Raw genomic sequence first — 26,205 nt, 5'->3', positions numbered from 1 at the left:
GCGGCCTTGGTTGCAAAGGGTAGAATTAGCTGCAAAGTTCTTGGCAAAAAGTTTGGCTTTGTCTGATGTTGACGAGATTACCTCAGGTCCATTGATGATAGTTGGGATAAAGCACACGCTTCTGTTCAGGATTGTTTGCTATTTGCCAAAACTGGTGGGAACCAAGCTGCTGCTCAGCTACTTTGGACTTGATGGACTGAGCATATAACTCTCTTGTGTTCTTACGATGGTTGCTGGCAGTCCTGAAAGCGGCTTTAGTTTCCATACATCTATTAAGTTGGAAGCAGTGGAAAAAGTGATTTCTGTGCGCAATAGCAGCAGCACATTCTGGAGAGAACCATGGCTGGCTGTTAGGTTTTTGCTGGAACTTTTTCGAGGGTATGAAACGGTCTATACCTACAATTAACTATTCCGTCAGGTCTGATACTATAGAGGACACGTCCTTTTTAAACATGGAACGCAGAGGTAGATCTGATATAAATGTATGGAAGCTATCCCAGTTAGCCATAGTGTATCGATATACTGTATGATGGAGGTACGTCTGAGGACTTATTACATTTCATTTTTTATCTTAATTGATACAACTGAGTGGTCGGAAGATCCAAGAGGAGACAGAACGGAAACTGAACATAGTTCAGGGCAAGTTGTGAGAAAAAGGTCTAGGAGACTCGCATACTGGCCGTCATTGTCGGGCACACGGGTGGGTTCGTGAACAATCTGAGTGAGGTCAAAAGCAATGGAGAAATCATGACAGAACCTCCCCTCATCATCGGTCTTGTTTGAGTGGGTAAACCATTCCACATTGTGAACATTGAAGTCTCCACATACGTGAATGTTAGCTGAAGGATATGCTGATAGAACTTGATAGGTCAATTTTCATAGATATGCTTTTAAAAATAGTAACTCCGCTGTTATGGGGACGATAGAGAGTAAATGTAAATGCAGTAGTGTGAGCTAGTGCAACCCGGAAGCACATATAGGATGTTAGAATCTTCTCTGGAGATTTCCCTACCACAGGGAAAGCCATCTTTAATATAGGCACATATTCCATGCCCATGGCGTTCTTGGGGGTCAGATTTGGAAGTTAAGTTAGAGTATCCCTTAATTACGAACTCATTTAGTGAAATAGTCTGTCCAATGCCAGTTTCGCTTAAAAATAAAAGGTCTGGTTTAGTCTCCTGTAATTGGGCTTCAACCTCTGGAAGGTTAGAACGTAGACCCCTGATGTTGGAGGAGACATGGTAGTGAGGGTCTATGTTGGAAGTTGGAGATCCGGGTTTAATCGTGTATTTTTTCTTGAAACTTGTCATCATGGAATTTTGGAGTTTGTGGACTAGGTCGTCAGACTTGCTTAGAGCAGGACAGAGAGGGGAAACTAAGAGAGAAAAAGAAACGAAGAATTTTTTTTTCTGATATAAGCAATGGTAAACTGCAATCTAATATAAATACCAGTATTTATATATGGATATTTTAATCCAACCAAATAAAAAAGCTCAATACACGCACAATATAGAGTAGAGCTTATTATAAGAGAAATTAAAACTGTAAGTTGGAATTTACAATTACATTTATTGTCCGACTCAATACTTTAAAAGAATAGCATTCTTTGACGCTCTGCAGAATAAGGACTTTGAAAATTGCTTTTGGGGGTATTCGGTCGAACAATAAATTTAATTGTAAATTTCAACTCCCAATTTAAATTCTTTTTTCTTAATATTTTTTCTTTATCCCTTAATTTGATTATCTCAAGTTTTTCAGTCAAGCACAGAAAACATGGGTACGTGCAGTGATCCACATACTTTAGCTTTTCTATACATCCCATATTAAATTTTTGGTGTTTTTTCTCCGTAATTCATTTTCAGTAATGCATACTGTATTTGTATACCTTTCATAAATGAACATTTCTCTCAGTAGAATCTTCTTTTAAAGACTTTATGGTTCTGTATATATTTTTGCTCGGTATATAACCTAGGAGATGAGACAATTTTTTTTCTTAATGGCCATTTCTCTGGTTTTTGACAGTTACAGTTACTACTTTCCCTCGTACTATTGGTGTCTGTGGTTGTGCTATTGCTCTTCAATATTTTGTTGAACTTTTTTATAATTCGTTTCAGGTTCTCTGTGCAACTATAGCTTAATTTCAAGGTGTTCTTGTTAAAAAGTCTATGCAGTATATTATCTGATGGGAAATGTTTAATGATGTAGTGCAGAAATGTATTTGCCAATTTTATTTTCTTCCTATTACGATTTCTGGGTTTATTTTTGTTAGTGTCACTATTTTTATATTTTATGTCGGCGTTCTTGTATCCACTCTTCGTTAGGGTAGTGTTATAAATATTCCTGCAAAATATTAAACTTTTTTCGTCAGAGTAGTTATTGCTAATTCTGCTTTCAATAGATATAGGTGTATGATTAATTATAAAAGGTGGATGTTTTATCGTGGGTGAAAATGTACAAAAGTTTGTATTTGTCAATTTATAAATTAAATGTGACATCCAAAATTTCAACCTGTTACTAGTTATTTTAACCTTAAAACCCATATTTTTCATTTCTTTATGAATTGTTCTTAATATTCTATCGCACTTCATGCTAGTTGTGTTTCTTTCATCCCTGTACAACCTATGTCCTGTCTCTATTCCATTTTTTTTTTCGTTTAGGCACAGAAAACACGATGGTTTAACGATCCACAGATTTTAGCTTTTTAATTATCTTCCATTCTGTTTTTGTTTTACTTTTCCGAATTAATTAACACTTATGCAACAATATAGATGCGTTTCTTTTATACCTTTACCCTCTCTCGATCCCATTGTCCGGAATATATATATATATATATATTTATATATATATATATATATATATATATATAAAATAATTTTCTCTATTTTTCGTCCATTGCTCACCGTTAGATGACAAGTACCGTCGTATGACAATTCATAATAATATTAATTCTATTTTCTGATATATTTGTGGAACACTTGGCAAATTCAAATCTCGGTATTAAAGATGAAACACTTTTTTGATCCTATTTAGTACAAAAATATGTGCCTCCCAGATTTTATCGAGCAATCCCTTTATGCTCTTTTTCTAGACGATCCATTTAGTGCTTTCTTTCTTTTTTATTTTATTTTATTTCATTTTTTTATATAATTTTTTCAAAGGAAAACTTTCTATGACAGAATGACTATTTAAAAACAATACAAAATTAATCCAACACATTAGTTTAGGTCGGTCGAATTCTCAAAGTAAAACCGCGGCAGCAATGTATCTGATTGATTGATATTTGATTCTGACCAGCTGTTTTTACATTGTGTTCTTTTCATTCAAAATGCACTTCAATTCACTTTATTTTGAAAAAAAAATACTTATTCGGCTAGTGAGGGCATTTTTCACTTATCGTATGCACGTATATACGAGATTATTTCTGCGTTTATTTATCTATGTAGGCTTTCATATAAATAATTACATTTGTTTAGAACAGGGAACTCCAAACTACAGCCCCCTGGCAAGATCCAACCAGCTAAAATCTTTAATCCGAGGTTCTTATGGAAAGCGTAAAAATATCTAGGAAAATATTTTTTGATGGAAATGTGTGAAAATAGCGTGATATTTTCACTAAAAAGCAGAGCTAATTATCAAAACAGTATAAAACACGTCCAAGTGAATTTTTTTGGGGGGGGCGTAATTATAAAAGTCAGCTCGTTCGAAAACTTTGGCCCCTCCTGGTTACGAAAAAAAACTATTTCTTTTAAATAGTGCTATCTCATATCTTTTGTTTTAGTCGTATGATATGAGCGATCGTCCTTACCTTCGCTGTCAATCGCTAGCTAAGTTATCATTTCTCTTTCTTTCGAGTAAGGTTGATTTTTTTTTCATCTATTTGTTTCAGCTTTTCAAAGTAAAGCGTTAATATTTAAAGAATATGTGCAAATAGAAAAATTATTTACAAAGATATTTTTCAAACAAACTAGGTCTATAAATGAATATTAAAAAAATCAAGTAATAATCTTTGGCACACAAAACTCCCTTTTAACTAATATTAAAAATTATTGCATATTTAATTGAAACATTAACTTAACTTTACATACCTTACATTTAATAACATCATTTTTAATTATGTAAATAATACGTCATTTTGTGTCATTATAACTTTAACTAATATTAAAAATGATTACATATTTAATTTTGTGTCATTATAACTTTCTTCTTAATTTTTAAAAGTTTTTTCATATTTTATTTTGTGTCATTAAAACTAATATTAAAAATTATTGCATATTTAATTTTGTGCCATTATAACTTTAACTAATATTAAAAATTATTGCATATTAAATTGAAACATTAACTTAACTTTACATAACTTACATTTAATAACATCATTTTTAATTATGTAAATAGTACGTCATTTTGTGTCATTAAACTTTAACAAATATTAAAAATTATTACATATTTAATTTTGTGCCATTATTAATTTAACTAATATTAAAAATTATTACATATTCAATTTTGTGTTATTATAACTTAAACTAATACTAAAAATTATTACATATTTAATTATTACATATTTACTTTGATGTCATTATAAGTGTAACTAATATTAAAAATGATTACATATTTTATTTTGTGTCATTAAAACTTTAACTAATGTAATATTAAAAAGTTTACATATTAAATTTTTAGTAATTATAACTTTAACTAATATTAAAAATTGTTACATATTTAATTGAAACATTAACTTTACTTTACATAACTTACATTTAATATCATCATTTTTAATTATGTAAATAATATGTGATTTTGTGTCCTTATATCTTAAACTAATATTAAAAATAATTACATATTTAATTTTGAGTCATTATAACTTTAACTAATATTAAAAATTATTGCATATTACATTGAAACATTAACTTAACTTTACATAACTTACATTTAATAACATCATTTTTAATCATGTAAATAGTACGTCATTTTGTGTCATTAAACTTTAACTAATATTAATACTACATATTAATTTTGTGTCATTATTACGTTAACTAATATTAAGAATTATTACATATTTAATTTTGTGTCATTATAACTTTTACTAATACTTAAAATTATTACTTATTAAATTATTACATATTTAATTTTGTGTCATTATAACTTTTTTCTAAAGTTTTTAAAGTTTTTTTCATATTTAATTTTGTGTCATTAAAGCTAATATTAAAAATTATTGCATATTTAATTTTGAGTCATTATAACTTTAACTAATATTAAAAATTATTACATATTTAATTTTATGTCATTATAACTTTAACTAATATTAAAAATTATTAGATATTTAATTTTGAGTCATTATAACTTTAATTAATATTAAAAATTATTACATATTTAATTTCGTGTCATCATAACTTTAACTAATATTAAAAACTATTACATATTTTATTTTGTGTCATTATAACTTTAACTAATATTAAAAATTATTGCATATTTTATTTTGAGTTATTAAAACTTTAACTAGTATTAAAAATTATTATATATTTAATTATTACATATTTAATTTTATGTCATTATAAGTGTAACTAATATTAAAAATAATTACATATTTAATTTTGTGTCATTATAACTTTAACTAATATTAAAACTATTACATATTTTGTGCCATTAAAATTTTAACTAATATTAAAAATTATTACATATTTAATTTTGAGTCATTATAACTTTAACTAATATTAAAAATTATTGCATATTAAATTGGAACATTAACTTAACTTTACATAACTTACATTTAATAACATCATTTTTAATTATGTAAATAGTACGTCATTTTGTGTTATAACTTTGACTTATATTAAAAATTATTAAATATTTTATTTTGTGTCATTAAAATTTTAACTAATATCAAGAATTATTACATATTTAATTTTATGTCATTATAAGTGTAACAGATATTAAAATTATTACATAGTTAATTATTACATATTTAATTTTATGTCATTATAAGTGTAACTAATATTAAAAATGATTACATATTTTATTTTGTGTCATTAAAATTAAACTAATATTAAAAATTATTACATATTTTATTTTGTGTTATTATTACTTTAACTAATATTAAAAATTATTACATATTAAATTGAAATATTAACTTTACATAACTTACATGTAATAACATCATTTTTAATTATGTAAATAATACGTCATTTTGTGTCCTTATAACTTTAACTAATATTAAAAATTATTACATATTAATTTTGTGTCATTATAATTTTAACTAATATTAAAATTTATTACATATTTAATTTTGAGTCAGTATAACTTTAACTAATATTAAAAATTATTGCATATTTAATCGGAACATTTACTTAACTTTACATACCTTACATTTAATAGCATCATTTTTAATTATGTAAATAATACGTCATTTTGTGTCATTATAACTTTAACTAATATTAAAAATTATTAGATATTTAATATTGAGTCATTATAACTTTAACTAATGTTAAAAATTATTGCATATTTAATATAAACATTAACTTTACTTTACATAACACATATAATAACATTATCCTTAATCATGCAAATAATACGTCATTTTGTGTCATCATAACTTTTTGTGTCATTATAACTAATATTAAAAATTATTACATATTTAATTATTGCATATTTTACTTTGTTTTATTATAACATTAACTAATATTTAAAAATTATTACCTATAAATTTTGTGTCATTATATCTTCAACTAATATTAAGAATTATTAAATGTTTAATTTTGAGTAATTATAACTTTAACTAATATTAAAAATTATTACATATTTAATTGAAATATTACCTTTACTTTACATAACTTACATTTAATAACATCATTTTTAATTATGGAAATAATACGTTATTTTGTGGCCTTATAACTTAAACTAATATTAAAAATCATTACATATTTAATTTTGAGTCATTATAACTTTAACTAATATTAAAAATTCTTACATATTTAATTATTACATATTTAATTTTATGTCAGTATAAGTGTAACTAATATTAAAAATTATTACATATTTAATTTTGAGTCATTATAACTTTAACTAATATTAAAAATTCTTACATATTTAATTTTATGTCATTATAACTTTAACTAATATTAAAAATTATTGCATATTTAATTTTATGTCATTATAACTTTAACTAATATTAAAAAGTATTGCATATTTAATTTTAAGTCATTATAACTTTAACTAATATTAAAAATTATTGCATATTTAATTTTAAGTCATTATAACTTTAACTAATATTAAAAATTATTGCATATTTAATTTTATGTCATTATTACTTTAACTAATATTAAAAATTATTGCATATTTAATTTTATGTCATTATAACTTTAACTAATATTAAAAATTATTGCATATTTAATTTTGAGTCAAAACTTTAACTAATATTAAAAATTATTACATATTTAATTTTATGTCATTATAACTTTAACTAATATTAAAAATTATTGCATATTTAATTTTGAGTCATTATAACTTTAACTAATATTAAAAATTATTGCATATTTAATTTTGTGTCATTATAACTTTAACTAATATTAAAAATTATTGTATATTGAATTGAAACATCAAATTTACTTTACAAAACTTACATTTAATAACATCATTTTTAATTATGTAAATTATGCGTCATTTTGTGTCATTATAACTTTAACTAATATTAAAAATAATTGCATATTTAATTTTGAGTCATTATAACTTTAACTAATATTAAAAAATTATTACATATTTAATTTTGTGTCATTATATCTCAACTAATATTAAAAATTATTAAATATTTAATTTTGTGTCATTATAACTTTAATTTGTCCACGACGAAAACTATGTTTACTGCTTTTCCAGCACACGATTATAAAAGAACAACAATCAACACCATTTATCATCTTATAACTACTAAGCTGTACTTTCTGATTTGTAAAAGATAAAAACAATGTTATACAGACTTTCATAGATTTTTTTCAACCAACATTTCCATATGTCTTCTGTTATAAAATGAAATGTCCATTCAAATTTTATTGGAAATGCATCAACTTTGATTTTACGACCCTGATTAAACTATTCGTATTCTTTTTTTGTTAGATCCTACTTTTTCTAATGTAAAATCTTGAATAAGGATGAATTTAGTCATGATGTTATATAATAGGTCGAACATGAGAAAGTGTCGATCTATCTATTTAGTTATCTATATCTCTATCTATACATCTCGGTCTGTCTATCCATCTCGGTCTATCTAGCTATCTAGCTAGCTAGCTAGATAGCTAGCTAGCTATCTAACTAGCTAGCTAACTGGAGAGATAGACGTGAGATGAATATGAAGAATATTTATAAGATCTGCCAAAATATGGTAAGTCATATTGTAGACAAATTTACCGGAAGAGTTGGTCAGCTGACCGAATCTGTGTGTGAGTCAAGTGATCAGGTTAGCTGGAGATCAGGGAGTTGGAATTTGGATGTAAAGAAGAGCGGATGGTTTAACAAGTCGCCCCCCCCTTCACTGGGGTGAGAACTGATGTGTGTGAAAATAGAGACCTAGAAGTAAACCACGCAAGCAAAGATATTCACTTTCCATTCTTCTGCGATCGACACTTGGAAAGTGAATAAAAACTATATAAAATTAATCATCGTCTTGGAATCCATGTGTTTCGTCCAAAAAAGGTTCCAGCCTCCCCTCCAAGAACAAGATGAATTCCAGGTGGACAAGATCAACGACGCATAAAGTTAAGGTATTCCAAAATACATATATCACACACACACACACACACACACACACACACACACACACACACACCGGCATAATTAGATATGAATGAATAAGTTAGATATGACATAAACAGCAACAACATAATTCTAGTGTTCAAATAGTGAAGAAGCAACGACAGACATTTAGTGACACATCAGGATGAACCGTTCGTCTCAAGTACGCATATCAACTTTTAGACAATTTAGACAATTATACAATTTTGATACACGATAATACAACAATTGCACACGGAAAATAAATAATACAATTCTTATAAATTGTCCGCCAGCCATTACAGCAATATCAACATTAAGAATTAATTAAAATGGTTTGGGTGTACTGAAGAAATACGCAGATATTTTATAAATTCATCACTGACGATTACAATATTTTTAGTAACACATGGCATGGTTACCAAACAAATTTAACATAAATTATAATAATGATTCCCTAGCAATGCTGCGTAGATACAGTTTATTTGAATACAAACACACACACGCACATGTAAGCCAATCCTGCTTAATGGAAATCAGAAATTAAGTTGTTAAGGTGATTCAAGATTTTCTGCATCATTCATACGTAGGGGTGATACCAGTCACAATGCAGACACCTATAATTAATTGGTTGCTCACATATCCTTATTATCCACTTAATTCCCCCCTCTATCTCTCTCTCCCTCTCTCTCTCTCTCTCTCTATCTCTCTCTCTCTATCTATCTATCTATCTATCTATCTATATATATATATATATATATATATATATATATATATATATATATCTAGCTATCTATTTATCTGTGAAGAGATAGTGTATAAGAATGTGTAAGGCGAAACTGAAACAACTTAAACACGTACTTTTATTCTTGTGTGGCAAATAATAATTAATCGAGTTTTTTTCCCATCCCAACTACCAAGCGATCTTGTGGTTACAAGCATAAAGGTCGCTTTGAGTGTCGGATTCAATATACATAAATCGCATATACCAGACGAGCGGATGAAACTCAATCCTCCAGTATAAAGAAACGTTTTTATTATTATTATTATTATTATTATTATTATTATTATTATTATTATTATTATTATTTAGATTATAGACTTAAGTTCATTCATTTTTGTCAATTATAAATTAGATTAGATTAAACAAGAAAAAAACAATGTAGCCTTGACTTTTATTAACGTGCTCATTGCTACCTTAGAATTTTCAATGCTAACATAGGATGTTCTTGGCCCAGTTGATAGAGCGTCGGATGTCAACCACTGGGGTCCCAATTTCGGATCTCACTAGGTCTAGCCGTACTAATGAGTCGTAGAAACGACAAAACATGTGTTTGTGGATAACACACGCGTGTGTGTATTGTTACACTTCGCTTCATTGGGATTCTGGAAACTTATACAAGACGATGATAATAAAAAAGATAAAATCCAAAAATGTCCCTGAGTTTCGAGATACATTAAAAGAACACGAGGAAAGGATTCTCCAGTTGAAGACACCTGGTATTAAAGAAAGACAGCAAACAAGTGAGGTATAATACGAAACAACTAAGTTGAAATTTAAATTCAATTATTTATTTGCATAAAAATACAGGAGAGAAATGCATACAGAAAAACAAAGGTGAAAATTGAATATAGAGAAAGGACTCCAACATGATTGCATTTAAACATGAAACAGTATGTCTGTCGATATGCAGTTCAAGACGTAATCCGGTTCAATAAGGTTCAAAAGTTCAATAATGTGGAAAGCGCATGTTTCTTTCCATATAAAAATAAATATTTTAAAGTGAGTGAATCTAATGAATATCAGGCACATGGTTTTTAAGTTCTGGATAAAAAGGGTTGGCGCTAGACAGTCTTTGACTAAAATATCGAAGGCAATATTAACATCTAACAACTTCGACTGGTTAGTTTGAATTCAGTTTCATGAGTCGAATTCTCTTCTTGATGGCTGCGAAATATTCCAGCATAGCAAAAGTTATTTATGGCATTTTAAGAGTTAAAATAACTTTTTCTTCTAACGCGTAAAACTTATTATTACGATCGCCCTATTCTTAGAGTTTATATAAATATCTGTTTGGGTGGAAATACACAATGTAATGAGGCGAGGGTTATAGGAAATTGTCATGTTGCCATGATACCATCTTCCCAGGATCTACCTTCTCCTTTTGGGGGGAATCGGGTAACGTAGTAACTATTCTATTGTTATGATATCATACTAACAAATATTACGTTTTTCCTTTTATGAGACGATCCTCAAGAGAAAATGTCAATTCCTCATGATGTCATCATTCCATGAGTATCTTCTCTAGTAGAGTGGGGAATAATATGCTATCTGTTCTGTTGCCATGATATCAGCCTCCCAAGCATTAACTCCTCAAATCTCATCAGTATGCCCCGTATTTAAGAATTCAGGTGATCGCTCATCTCCCTCACAGTACAGGCCAATAAGTCTCCTGTGCGTCATGAGTAAGTTGCTGGAATCTGTGTTAAATAGAGAAGTAATCAACCATCTCAGCCAAAATAACCTTCTTAGTGACACGCAATATGGTTTCCGTTCTGCTAGATCTACAGCAGATGTGCTTACAGTTATATATTATAGGATTAGTGAATCTCTCGACGGAGGCAACCTTTCTAGGGCAATTGCTGTTCACATATCTAAGGCCTTTGATAGAGTATGGCATAAAGGTTTACTTCACAAGACCTCCAGCTACAGTATAGCTGGACATGTCTTCTCAATTATTAAATCATTTCTCTCTGATAGGTTCATAAGAGTAGTGGTTGATGGACAGAAATCAGAAGCTCTTAGTATTAATGCTGGAGTCCCTCAGGGGTCCATCCTGGGCCCAACTCTTTTCCTGATCTATATTAATGATCTTCCAAATCATAACCTTAAATCATTTGTAAACATCTATTCTGATGACACTACTATCTATGGTAGCACATCTAAGACCATTAACGACCAAGTTCTCTCTGATTCTATATCCTCTGATCTTGAGCAAGTGGTACAATTGGGAAAAGAGGTGGCTGGTTACTTTTAATGCATCTAAAACCAAGCTCCTATCTTTACATCATCAACGCTGTGATCCCCATCTGGCATCAATTGAAATGAATGGCTCTCGTCTTGGGGGGGGGTTCATGTTTTGACAAGCTCCTGGGATTGATCTTTACTGCTGATCTGAAATGGAACACATACATTAAATCCGTTGTCAAGGCCGCTGAAAAAATGGTGGGATCCTTTTATGGATCCAGTAGATATCTCACTGCTGATGCAATTCTCTATCTATATAAGAGCCAGGTACGTCCAAGGATGGAGTACTGTTGCCACGTCTGGGCAGGAGCTGCTAGAAAGGATTTATCCTGCCTTGATAAAGTTCAAAATAGACTTTGTTGCCTTGTGGGGATGTCCTTTTCTCTTCCCTGCAACCTCTTTCTCACAAAAGAGATGTTGCGAGTTTGTCTCTGCTTTATCGTTATTTTCCTGTCAGGTGCTTGGCTGAGCTCCATTCTATGGTGCCGCCTTACCAAACTTTCACAAGGAACACCAGTCTAGCAGAAAACACTATCACTAGTTTCCCCCACTCTTTATCTGTGCCTAAACCTAAGCGTAGATTCCATGAGCAAAGCTTCTTTCTTAGAACTGCATGCCTATGGAATTGTCTTCCGTTTTTCTGCTTTCCAGCTGACTACAATATGGTTGTGTTCAAGTCTAACATAAACAAGTTTTTGATGAGCCGTTCCATATAAGTTAACAAATTTACCGAATCTACATTATTAACGATTACTATATTGTCCAATTTCTACTGTACACTCTTTAACCCTCATCCTCGAGTGACCTCTTGGCCTTGATAAGTGGTGCCGCCTATGTAAAAAAAAAGAAATATATATATATATAAAGAGAGAGAGAGAGAGAGAGAGACTGAGAGAAGAATTTGATATAGTTTTCTTGAAGTATTGTTATTGTGTGTGTATATAAAGGAAATTTAAAATTATAGAATACAATACAACACAGAGGTTTCAGGGACAGACATAATATGAAGCTAATTAAGGTATAATGGTAGAATAAGCTATGCAAATTCACCTTTATTAATGCAATATATATATATATATATATATATATATACACACTAGCGAGGGAGGCACCCGGCTTTTTCCGGGTGTAAAATACGCTTAAATATGATATTTTAATTTGTCCAGATTTAGTATATATTATTTTAGAGTCGTGATTTCAAAAGTTAAAAAAGTACTTGCGTGCCATACACTAGAATCGAAACCGAAACTATAAGCACTCTAATCTGGTCTGGTGACATTACCACTGTACCAACGTGACACGCATACAAAGTGATCAAAAATTAAACTAAGATGACAGTACAAAGAATTGCTGCTGTGATGAAAACTATGTGAAAATAGAGCGCACATAACTTAAATCCTTATTTATTTGCCTCCCCACAAGGGAAAAGTCAGATGCAATGTTAATTTTTAATGCAGGGAAAATCCCCCCCCCCAAGCAACACACTGAATTTACAGGATCTTAAAATCTTCAGAAAGGTGAATGTTGTTGCGTAAATTTAGTACATGATCGAACATGATCAAACAGCGTGATGTTATGATGTATTAAGTAATGTTTTCAATTCATTGCCTCTGAGATGGGTATATATGCTGATGACACTACACTCTATGGTAGACACGACAGGAAGACGAATGAACACATTTCTAAAGAAATGGCAGAAACACTAGAGGAAGACCTCCAATCTGTAGTGGAATGGGGACAAAAGTGGTTGGTCGCGTTCAATGCTGCCAAGACTAAACTAGTTTCATTCAATAATTACAAGAAACCCTCTCTACCACCCATAGCAATGGCCAACGACTCTTTATCTGAGAGTCCATCTTTCAAACTCCTTGGCCTGACGTTCACAGGAAACATGAGTTGGAACAATTACATTGAAGGCATTGCCAGGGCCGCTGCAAGAAAGGTAGGCTCTCTCTACCGTGCTAGAAAACTACTAACACCCGAAAGTATCCTGTACCTCTATAAGGCCACCATTCGCCCATGTATGGAGTATTGCTGCCACATCTGGGCTGGTGCATCTGCTACTAGTCTCTCGCTCCTTGACAAGGTTCAAAAGAGAGTCGCAAACCTGATAGGCCCTGAACTGGCATCTAAGCTTCAGCCTCTGTCCCATCGACGAAATGTTGCATCCCTCTGCCTTTTCTACAAGTATTTTAGTGGTGAATGCTCTGACGAACTGCAATCACTTGTGCCCCCACGACGCGAGCACCCTCGACAAACCCGACAGGCTACTAGATCCCACCCCCACACTGTAGAGGTCCCTAGATGTAAAAGATCTTTTTACTCCAATAGTTTCTTCCCCAGAACCGCAAGACTCTGGAATTCCATTCCAGGTCCCTGCTTCCCCAACAGTACTGACGTGCAGAAGTTCAAGTGTAACGTGAACCGACACCTTGCTGCCCAAATCCCTACATAGTACCCCAGTAGTTGTTGCCCCTGATAGTAGCCCCCTACACCAAAGTGGCAATTTGCCTTGTTTGGGGTGAAAATGTAATAAAAAATAAAAAAAATAAAAATAATGTATTAAGTAATGTTTTCAATTAAAATGTTATGATGTATTAAGTAATGTTTTCAATTAAAAGCAAATGAAATGCTTATTTATTGTTGAAAATGCACCGAAAAATGACCCACCAGTTTACAAAAAGATTCCAAATGTATTCTTGATCTTGATCTTGATTGCTTTTTCTAGCTCGCCCTGAAACATGTGGTACAATGCGTAAAAGTGACTTGAAACGTTTAACTTTTAAAGCTTCCCTCTTTGACCACCAATGCCTGGATCTCCATTTTACCTTAGTTGAAGTGAGTGGCTTTCTCCTTCAAGAAACCGCTCGTTCAGATAAACTCCTAGAACTTATTTTCACTCCAGACCTAATCAAATTAGTTGCTAATGTAGCTGGAAACATGGTTGGACCATTCTACGACTCCAGTATGGAGTATGGAATAATTGTTGAATCATTATGCTGTCTTAGAAAGTAGATGGAAACATCGTTGGATCATTCTACTGCTCCATAAAGTAGATTAATTGTTGGATCATTGTTTTAGAAATTAACTGACTCTTAATGCAATTCTCTACCTACCAGAGCGTCCTCAGATAGAATTTTGCTGTTATGTGGCTCTTGCACTCTTTCTTACCTTCACATAACAAGTCGATTTTGCAATTTTATGAAAGATGAGCTCTTCTTTTCCCTAGATCCTTTTTCTCACAGGGATGGCATAAAGGTCTACTTCACAAGATTTCCAGCTACGGTATAACTAGAAATGTTTTCTCAATTATTAAATTATTTCTCTCTGATAGGCTCATAAGAGTAGTGGTTGATGGGCAGAAATCAGAGGCTCACAGTATTAATGCTGGAGTACCTCAGGGGTCTATTCTGGGTCCAACTCTCTTTCTGATCTACATCAATGATCTCCCTAAACACATACTTAAATCATTCGTTGACATCTATGCTGATGACACGACCATCTATGGCAACACATCAAAGGCCGTAAATGACAACGTTCTCTCTGATTCTCTCTCCTCTGATCTTGAGCGCATGGTACAGTGGGGGAGAGGTGGCTGGTTACTTTTAATGCATCTAAAACCAAGCTTCTATCCTTACATCATCAACCCTCTGATCCCCATCTGGCATCAATTGAAATGGATGGCTCTCGTCTTGGGGAGGCTTCATGTTTTGACAAGCTTCTGGGTTTGACCTTTACTCCTGATCTGAAATGGAACATGTACATCAAGTCTGTTGCCCAGGTTGCTGGGAAAATGGTAGGATCCTTCTACTGCTCCAGAAGACATCTCACTAATGATGCAATTCTCTATCTGTATAAAAGCCAAGTACGTCCAAGGATGGAGTACTGCTGCCACATCTGGGCAGGAGCTTCTAAAAACAGCCTATCCTGCCTTGACAGAGTACAAAATAGACTTCGTGGCTTAGTGGGGGATACCCTTTTCTTTTCCCTGCAACCTCTCTCCGACAGAAGAGACGTTGCGAGCCTGTCTTTGTTTTATCATTATTTCCATGGCAAGGGCTGGTCTGAGCTCCACTCTCTGGTCCCCCTCGCCAATCTTTCATGAAAAACATCCATCTAGCTGAAATCACTGTCAGTAATTTTCCCCACTCTTTATCTGTGCCTAAATCCAAACGTAGATTCCATGACCAAAGCTTCTTTCTTAGAAGTGCATGCCTGTGGAATTCTCTTCTGTTTGCCTGTTTCCCACCTGACTACAACGTGGATGTCTTCAAATCCAACATAAACAAATTCCTGATGAATCGCCCCTTTAAGACACTTTATCAAATCTCCAATACTAACTATTACTACGATACTATCCCATTGATTACTGTACATGCAATAACCCTTATCCTCGAGTGGCTTCCGGGCCTTGATAAGTGGTGACCTCCATGTAAAAAAAAGAAGAGACATTCCTACTCTTTCTCTATTCTATCGTTATAAAAGGTGCTTGGTTGAGTTTCCAGATCTGATCTTCCCCGTAAAACGTTCGCAAGAACTCGTCTAGCTACCACCACTGCAAATAACTTTTCTATTCCACTTTGTATCTAAAACCAAACGAAACTTCCATGAGCAGAGTTTATTTTCAGAAACTTCCCATCTGTGAAACACAATAGAAGGGAAATGATTCCCTGCTGACCATAACATGTCTTCAAGTCCAATGTCAATAAAAACTGAATACGACTTTTAACCTCATTCCACTCATCGTTTCCAATCGTATCATAGTGTTGTTAATCATATAACTGACAATCTCGTTAAACCTTATTCTCGAGTAGATTTTTGCCTAAATAAGTTATGATTCATTAATATGAAAAAAAATCCTAGAATGTAAGCGTACTGAAGTACTGACACCAATAATTGGCCCGTTTCATAGATAATTTCATGGTGGTTTGCTTTTAAATAAGTTCCATTTCTTTTAAAGTGGAACGGAATTAATGAAGGCCGCTGTAGGTCGTCCTTTCCTACAGAAGAACCTGTTGTTCATGTTTTTTTTTTTTTGTTTTCGGCGAGGGTGGGGGTTACTTACTTATATACAATTTATATTATGCTTGGGTGGCCAACTTTTAACATTCCACGCGTTAGTTCAGATTTGCCATGCAAACTTACAAAAAAAAAATGACTTTAAATTAGGTGTGTCCATGAAGATCCATTACAATAACGTTTCTATAGTTTCTTTCTATTTTTTTCTCTATTTTGATAGGAAGTGAATTGAATAAAAAGAAAAACGCTTTGCTTTCGTCTCTCCTTTTTAAGTAAAGGTTTATGACCAAAACACCCATTTAATTTCAACAACCAAGGCAATAAAGGAGTCAGAAATATTTTTATTAGTATCACTTGGGTGACAATGTACCAACTCCTTGCGATTGCATTCGACCATCGCTGCTTTATTTAATTGAATGTTTGAATTTTACTAATTTTTGTAATTGAGAAGAAAAAAAAACTCATCTAAAGGACAAATGACTTAGTAGTCAGCTAATTGTAACGAAGAATAATTGTAACGAAGAAGTAACTCTGCTTGCTGCGGAAGAAGAATTTCGAAAATTGTCACAAGAAATTATAACTAATGACTAGGGCTATGATAACAGCATATGCTTTTCATTAGTTTGACTCTCGAGTGTATATCCGTTGATATCTGATATGCTTTTATATAGAGTGATGTGGTTCTCGGTTGATTAACTGTGTTTGTGTCGGGTATATACTCGAGAGTCAAAACAATGAAAAGAATATGCTGTTTTTGATCTTTTTTTGCACACCACCATGGATAGCCCTACTAATGACTAAATTCTAAAAATGGAGAACACAGACAAAAATTTACTATTCCAATCTTTGAAGTCCTTCTCCATGTTTAAGGCAAGCATCTAAGTGCCTACTTTTTAAAAATATGGAGAGAAACAATCGATCGATTGCGGTAAATTTCAAGGAACGTGGAAGTTTGATATTTTTCTAAACAAAAAAAGGATTTGGAAAAATATTGTACTGTTTTCAGATGGACGAAACTTACCAATGGAATGCGCCTTGTAAAAAATGGTTTCATCAAATCCTAAGAATAGGATGTTAAAGAACTTGCCACTGAAGTAACAAAACCAGATGTTAGCAACCCCATCAATTCCTCGGCGAATTACCCAAATCTGATGAGGACCTTAATTAATCTTTTTCCCTCTTTCCTTTAAATTCAGACAAGAAGGAAAACGAATGGGTGTTAATGCAAGAGTAAAAACACGTGTGAAAATATCATTGGAACAAATGTGGAAAATGAACGTCGCAAATTTTCTAAAAAGAAATCCTGGTAAAAAAAAATATAAAGAAGTTGCGAAACTTTTTTTTTTAATACTGGATAAAAATCTGAACTAGCCAATCCCCCCCCCCAAAAAAAAAAAAAAATTAGCTAAGTATCTTCCAGCTACAATTCACCTATCAAAATCAACATCAATAAAAACCCCAATCCAATTTTATATTTTATATTTGAAAGGTAAAACAGCTACTGCATTGACGTACTTTAGAAATTATAAACGAAGGACTAGATATTAAGTCCTGTCCCGGTCAAGGGTACGATAATGCTGCAAGCATGGCCAGAATCCATGGTGGTGTGCAAAAAAAAGATCCAGGACATTAATCCAAGGGTCGTTTTTATACCTTGTTCTAATTATTCTTTGAACCTTTGCGAGAAACATTCGTTTTCTAACAATCCCTCTTTTTTTTTTTTTTTTTTTTTGCAGTCTTAAGGTGTTGTACACTTTTTACGCTCTATCAAGCCATCGCTTGGATGTGTTAGTAAAGTACACAGATCTTACAGTGAAGAAATCGCGCACAACTCGCTGGAGTGCACATGCTGATGTAGTGAAGCCGATGAAACAGAAGTTTAACCAGTTTGTGGAAGCTATTGAATCTCTGTGTGATGTCGGAGAAACCGCCGAGACAAGAGGCGCTGCGCACAATCTGTTACCAGCTATATGCGACTTATCTTTCATTGCTTTCTTGTTATTTTGGAGTGACGTTTTGCAAGAAGTATATATATATGTATATATATAAATACAACTACAAACCAGAATGAAAAATGGAAGAAACAAAATTTTCTTTTACTTTTACATTTGATATGAGGAAACAAAACTGTAAAAATAGTATAAATGTTTTTTGTTTTTTGTTTTTTGGTACTTAGTTTTGTTACTGCGATTTTCATAAGCGTTTCAGAGAAGACCATAAACCCAAATAACGAAAAATATTTGCTAATATAAGAAAACGAAAATGAAGTAAAACAAGATATGGAAAAAAAATTATGTCTTTTTATGAAACTTTTTAATTAATTTTTGATTTATTGTTGTTTGGGACCCATTGTTGTTTTATTTTTCTGAGGGCATTGTTAGTTTTTTTTCTTGTTAGTTATTAATTTTTTGGCCGATGGTCATGTTAGGTTTTGTTTGTTTGTTTTGTTTTTATTTTTAAAATCCAGAGGTTAGGGTGATTGGCAAATTTTCTTTTGTTGCAAGAGCAGACGATAAGGTAGAGAAGAGTGTGTAGAGAGAGTAAAAGGAAGCTGAGGGTAATATTGAGCTACCTGGTCCATTATGCAGGCGAAAGGGTCTTTGAATTTTTGTCTCCACATGAAATCTGTCAAGTAGCTTTCTAATAGTTCCCGATTGGTCCCACATTCGATTTTGTTTCTTTGCTTTGCTTCCCCCCACATTCTTTCGACATGGTTCGTTGTCGTGTGTGTAGTAAGGTCAATAAAGTTTATAGATTCATTATCTTAATTATCTTGAAACTTTGACAAAAAAGAACTTTATTAAAGTGTGAATGGTGAAAAACAGATAATTGAATAAAAAAAAATAATTGAATTTTTTTATCGTCTGCTAACTTGAATTCGATTGGCTAAGTGGCTCAACATATTCCAGTTCTTCTCAATATCTGCCCGGAAACGCTCGTGAAGGTACGGAAAAATTGCGGTAACAAAACTGCATGAGTACCGTTATTCTTTCTAGTGTAGATTTAAATATAAAACAAAAAGATCGTTAACTCACAGTTTCTTTTTTTCTATTCTTTTTTAAGTGTCTTATTTCTTCTTTTCTTCGTAATTTTTTTTTCTACCCATTCATTTATTATCATCACTTGATCTTCTTCTATTTTATTTTATTCGCTTCTTTTTGTGAGTTGATAAGGCAGATCGGCTGTTACGTGTCTTTTTGTTTTCAAATCATCTTTTCTAATTTTATTTACTAACTGATTTTTCCTTTTTTTTTCTTTTTTTGGCGTTTCTATTCGACTGCGTTTCTAACGCCGCCTTCCTTCTTCATAACAACAATTAATTAATTTAGTTATTCATCGATTTACTAAGTGACTCGTCATAATATACACTGGTGTTGGTTTACAATTTGCCATTGTTCTGAGAAAGACTTTCTTTTACTTTTAGTAAGAGATGCGTTCATTTTTTGTATCCCATAATTTAGGACTATAATAATGCTGTCAGTAAGTTTTCACGAACTGTTGTAAAGTGAGAACAAAAGACACATTTAACTAGAATAAAGGTTTTAATGGACTAATAGAAAATACTTGATAGTACACAGCAACGGGAGATAATTAGACAACACTTTTTCGTTATGTTCCTTTTTCGTTATGTTCCTTTTGGGTATTCCCGACTATAACTATATTGTCAACATATGCATGAACTCCCTGCAATTTATGTTGCTTGATGATACTGTCCATCGTTCTTTGGAAACAAGTGACACCATTAGTGACGTCAAACGGAACTCTACAAAACTGTTCGCCTCAAAGGCAGTGTAGATTTTCTCTTTCTCTCGAATGGGTATCTGGTGATACGCACTCTTTAAATCCAGGAAGCTGTAAATTTTATATCTGTAAATTTCAGCAGCAAGATCATCCATCCTTGGTAAGCGTCTAATGATGTGAATTGATTGTTCGACTGTAATCAACAACCCATCTTTTTCTGTGACGCTCACCAGTAACTATTAAAACATTGGCTCCCCAAGGTGAGGTACTTTTTTCAATTACTCCTTCCTGGAGCATTTTCTCAATTTTTGACCGTATAAATTGTTTACCTTGATTTCGAAACCACCTAGATTATGGGTTTACAGTCTGGAGAAAGTTTTGCGAAAAGAGATGGTGTTTCTACTAAAGCAGACTGTACACTGCAGGAAACAGAGCTAGGGATTTTAAGACTACCCTTATGACCACCAAAGTTAAAAGAAACACTAGAATACTGCCTCATGAAGTCTCGGCCGAGAATGACATCACTGCAAAGATCCGGTAAAATTTCAAATTTTGTGTTATCGTACCACTCACCTTGTAAATTGATGCTGACGGTACACTGTCATTTCACTGTAGCATTAAGTGACGAGGAGGCCATATGTACCCTTCCAGTAGGTGGTTGTACTTTCAATTTATTTTTCTTAACAAAGTCTTCCGAGATGAAGGATCCGGAGCTCCCAGTGTCTATCATAGCTGTTGCTTCAGTTTTCTCAACTAGAATGTATACAGAAGTTGGTTTTAAACTACCCGAAGAAGAAGCTAATGTATTTTCAAAAAAAATTGTTTTTCTTTGTTGGAGGATCAAACAATATAGACATTAGCTTGTGTGATTGTGTAGATGCTGACATGGCTTGTGATTGAATGGAAGCAGATGTAGATTTCTGAGAATTTTGACACGCCTTCGCGAAATGACCTTTAACATGACATTTTTTTTTCAAATGGCGGACCTAGCTGGACAAACTTTCCGATCGTGTCTGGAATACCCGCAAAAATAGCAAGTTGATTTAGTTTTTATGAAAGCAGAAGTATCACAAAATTCATCCTCAGATTTATTGTGATATTTTTGTTCATCGTTAACAGTAGCCACCATGTCATAAGAATGAGTGTAAGATTCAGAATGAGGGTAGGATTCGGAATTTTTCTGTGCTGAATAAAGAGCTCTAGCTTGGTCGACGTAATACATAATATCAAGTGTTCTGTTCTCAAGCAATCTCTGCCGGATAGAGTTGGAACGTAAACTAGTAATGGAGGCGTCTCTAACGCAAGCGTGTCTGTTTTCAATAGCATTAACTGCTTGAAAGTCGCAATCTTTAGCTAACAACACTAGCGGTTCTACGTATTCGTTGATGTTTTCATCGTCTTTTTGTCTTCGAGTTGACAATGTATGTCTAACGAAAATTTCGTTAGTGGGTTTTATATATAAATTATATTTAGTGGGTTTTATATATAAAATTATATTTAGTAGGTTTTATATATAAATCACTGAGACGATTCAGGGCAGAGGCATACGACGTATGGTCTGCGATGCATTCATATACGTCGGGAGAAACATGATTTATCAAAATGTCTAACCTGTCAAAATCGGTTGTGTTCTTGGTTTATTTGTATGAGAGACGATATAGTTCGAAGCCAATGTTTACATGTTTTGTTTGCGCCGGTCGAGATAGAAGAGATATCCAGACGATTAGGAGTTAAAAATTTGTCCATATTTTTTTGTATTAGTTCATTAAATTGTTGTAAAGTGAGAACAAAAGACACGTTTACCTAGAATAAAGGTTTTAATGAAATAATAGAAAATACTAGAGAGTACACAGCAAGGGGAGATAATTAGACAACACAATAAACACAAAATACGAGAGTTTTAATATTACGACACGAACAGTTTAGAAAACATACTTTTATGTTTTTCGTTGTTTTTTTTGGGGGGGGGTATTCAATTATAGAACTTGTGAAGCATTTTAGCAGGTGCTTCTGCAGTTTAATTAATCGTATTCTGTAAGTAACACGCCGACATTAACCTAGTAGAAGAACCGTTTAATATTTCATTAAAATTCCGTTTACATGGGGGATGTGGCGCCCCACTCCTTAGCATAGAGTGAAGTGGTGTCAGTGGGGTGACATTTGAGCGGACCGCCTCGGGTGACATTTACTCTAGCTACGCCACTGGGATAAACCTACAGAAACATTGCTCTAGCTGCGACAACAAATGAGGACTTCGCTGCATATTCTTGTTTTAATAATAATTTTGTCTAAAAATGTTTTTATTTATCAAATTAACAATGTCAAATTGAAACTGGATATTTATTTTTGTTTTAATAGATATATATTGTTTATTTGTTTGTTTGTTTGTTTGTTTGTTTGTTTTTATTTTGCTGTTTTTTGTTTTATTTTGTTTAGTTTTGTTTTTGTTTTTTTTTGTTTTTTTGTTTTTGTTTTGTTTTTGTTTTTTGACGAAGTAATAATGTGATTACAAGTTGATTTGAAAATGCGTGTATTTTGGTTTCTGTTTAATAAGGCGTAGGCCATATAATGATGACAGATACGATGTAAATGCCAAACACGTTCTTTTTTAATCTAGGGTTTCTTGGTGTCCGTCAAGTCAGTCTCAGCTGAAGTGATTATTATTTTAGTTTGCACTGTTGTCAACGTTACATGCTGTCTTTGTAGTCGAAAGGGATTGCTCTTATGGCGATCTGTTTTATCGTTTTAAACCCATTCTTTCATACTATGTGACCAGACAAAAACATCTTATGTTACACAATATTTTCTCTGTACACATTGGATGAAAATATACACCCGTTATGGGAAACGCACAAAACGATATTCTAAAATAAAGTCAATTAAAAAATATGCTCATGCATTTAACTTTTTTTTGGCGTGGGAAGATTTCAGATCAAATAAAACGTGCGATTTTTTTTTTTTTATGTATACGTGAAAATTAAATGAAAACTGTTAGATTACTAATTGCTTTCTATTTTGTCGCTTTTTACAATGTGTGTGTGTGTGTGCGTGCGTGCGTGCGTGCGTGCGTGCGTGCGTGTATAGTGTAGAATAATCTCCTAAACTAATTAACGGACTATTATGAATTTTGTAAATATATATTTTACGCAACATGGTTAGTAATATGGGCACATTATTTATTTTGTAAACTTTATGATTTAAGTAGTTCGTCCACCCAAACTCACACCCGCTCCTAAAAAATGTAAATAACTTAGATACTTGTAATAGAGAATAGAGTAATCTCTACATCAAATTTTTAGATATGTTAAGTAATGTCTTTTTAAAGCATCAGTGTGCGCGTGTAAGCATCAATACATATGTCTGTGCTTGTTACAATGCTAAACTTACAATAAATTATGGAATATATATATATATATATATATATATATATATATATATATATATATATATATATATATATATATATATATATATATATTGATGAATCGCATAGGTAAGAAATTCATTTTTATAGTATGAAAAGGTTAGTAATTGCAATTAAGAATAGGAAATTGGATTAAATGTTTGTAACATGTCTTCTTCCTAAGATTAAGGGTGGTGGTGTTTGATCAACACTGCTTGGGAGCCATGATGTAATATATTATTTTTAAATCCCCGAAACAGTGTTTCATGGTAAACAACTGATGATCCCTTGAAAAATAAATTATTGGTATTATAGTAAATTCGAGAGCGAGTTGATGCAGTGCTTGCAGGTGATTAAATGACTTACTGACTAGATGGTTTTCTAACGAATCTAAAAAATAATTTTTTTGTATAGTTTTAAAGGTTAAAAACTTCAAAGACTATATATATATATATATATATATATATATATATATATATATATATATATATATATATTCTAAGAAACAGATTGAGTAACGTGAGCACATTATTTAATTATTTTTGTAAACCTTACATGCTAGAGAGTCGCACTGAAACCACACGCATTAATACTTGTAACAGGCGCGTTTATATGCACATGCATATATTACTGTAAAGTACACCGATGCGACCCTGAAATGGAAATGGAACACGTGAAGCCAGACAGAAACAAACATACACAACATTATATTAAATCTCAAACACAAAACTAAACTTAATTTAATCAATCTTACATCAGAAAGAATTCAAGAAAAATGTATGACATTAATCATTTCTTTCACTTATTAAAGATAAAATAAAATAATATATAAATAAAATACATAAATAATTAATGTAATAGTCACCCGTATTTCATTCATTAATTATTTAATTATCTACTTTCTTTGTTTCCTCCCTTGAATGTATATATATATATATATATATATATATATATATATATATATATATATATATATATATATATATATATACTGAAGAATAACGGCAAGAAATCAAGTTTTTTAATGTTGTTAATGATCTCGACTTTAAATCATCTCTCTATGAATTGCTTTTCTAATCCTATCTCATTTAGCGTTAGTCTCATTTCAACCAATCATCTTTATATAAACCTATATCTCGTATTTCAATGCCGGTCGTGATCCTGCGCGATATGCGCAATACACCAAGTTTAAACGTTTAGCCGAACCAAAACATGAAAAGATCCATTTTGCCTGTTTTATTCCATTGTTCAACGTTACTAATAAAGACAGTTGTCCGGCAGTTCATAATATTATTATTCATATAGTATATATTAATAATAATAATTTAGTAGTATCATCTACTATTAATAATATCAGTTGGTTGAGAGAGAAATTTGGTGACTGTTTTAATTTACATTTACTGTTGAAAACAAAATATTCCGAGCAAGATAAAATATATTTGCAAAGAAATTTCATTTTAGTGTTCTTAACAACATGAACCAACGTTAAAAAAAGAAAATGGTGATTTAAAAATTAAATATTTTATTACGGAATCCATCGATAAGAAAAGTCCAGATATAGACCATTTACATTTTTACATAGAACATAAGGGATATAAATTTAAAAATCCAGAATAATAACGATTAAAGTTAGAGCCAGCGTAAAGCATATTTATAAGACCGAAATGTTTTGTTAGTGTTCAAAAAAACACTTGATTTTTTTCCGATATTTGAAGCGAGAGGCGCAAAAATAGCCCCAACCTGATCCCCTCCTTCACTCTTCCATCCGTCTCTATTTATATAGTGGCGGCTCTGCTTCGGATAAATAATCTTTTTGAGACAAAAAATGAATTGTTAAAAACTCGATTCAACCATTTTGTCCAGTGGTTGTGGGTTTGATTTGTTTGCTCAGATTTTCAGATAAATGCTTGCAAACAATAAAGACAAATTTTTACAGGCGAATAATATATAACGCAGTGATAGATAGATAGATAGATAGATAGATAGATAGATAGATAGATAGATAGATAGATAATGTGCAAAGTGCAATAGAGTTGTAAATATGTCAGTAGTGGGTAGTGACTGGTCAACAAAAGTTGTCTATAAAAAAGAAAGGAGAATGTCAATAACCCTGATCAAAATAAAGAAATCATGTGTAGCTCGCAATAAACATATTTTCATACTGCAATTAAGCATATATTGAGGAGTATTGAATTAAATTTGCTACCAGAACAGAAAAAAAATCTCTATGAAGCAAACGGAAAACAGAAGATATTGTTGTTTG

General features: G+C 31.9%; 2 long non-coding RNA genes across 2 annotated transcripts in view; one reads left to right on the top strand and one right to left on the bottom strand.

The window, feature by feature from the left end:
* Nucleotides 1-19,834, top strand: part of LOC145277846 (uncharacterized) — a 35,175-nt gene extending 15,341 nt beyond the window's left edge. The window contains exon 2 of the long non-coding RNA XR_013868223.1: nucleotides 18,535-19,834. This is a non-coding gene — a long non-coding RNA (uncharacterized LOC145277846). The remainder of the gene's footprint in view (nucleotides 1-18,534) is intronic.
* The window catches only part of LOC145277847 (uncharacterized), a 315,647-nt gene that overhangs the window by 287,105 nt on the left and 2,337 nt on the right, over nucleotides 1-26,205 (bottom strand). The window lies entirely within an intron of this gene.

The sequence above is a fragment of the Euprymna scolopes genome, chromosome 6 (assembly GCF_053919585.1).
Source record: "Euprymna scolopes isolate OS-2025 chromosome 6, ASM5391958v1, whole genome shotgun sequence".
NCBI lineage: Eukaryota > Metazoa > Mollusca > Cephalopoda > Sepiida > Sepiolidae > Euprymna > Euprymna scolopes.
Note: the sequence above shows the minus strand (reverse complement) of the source record. Positions and strands in the feature narration are given on the sequence as shown.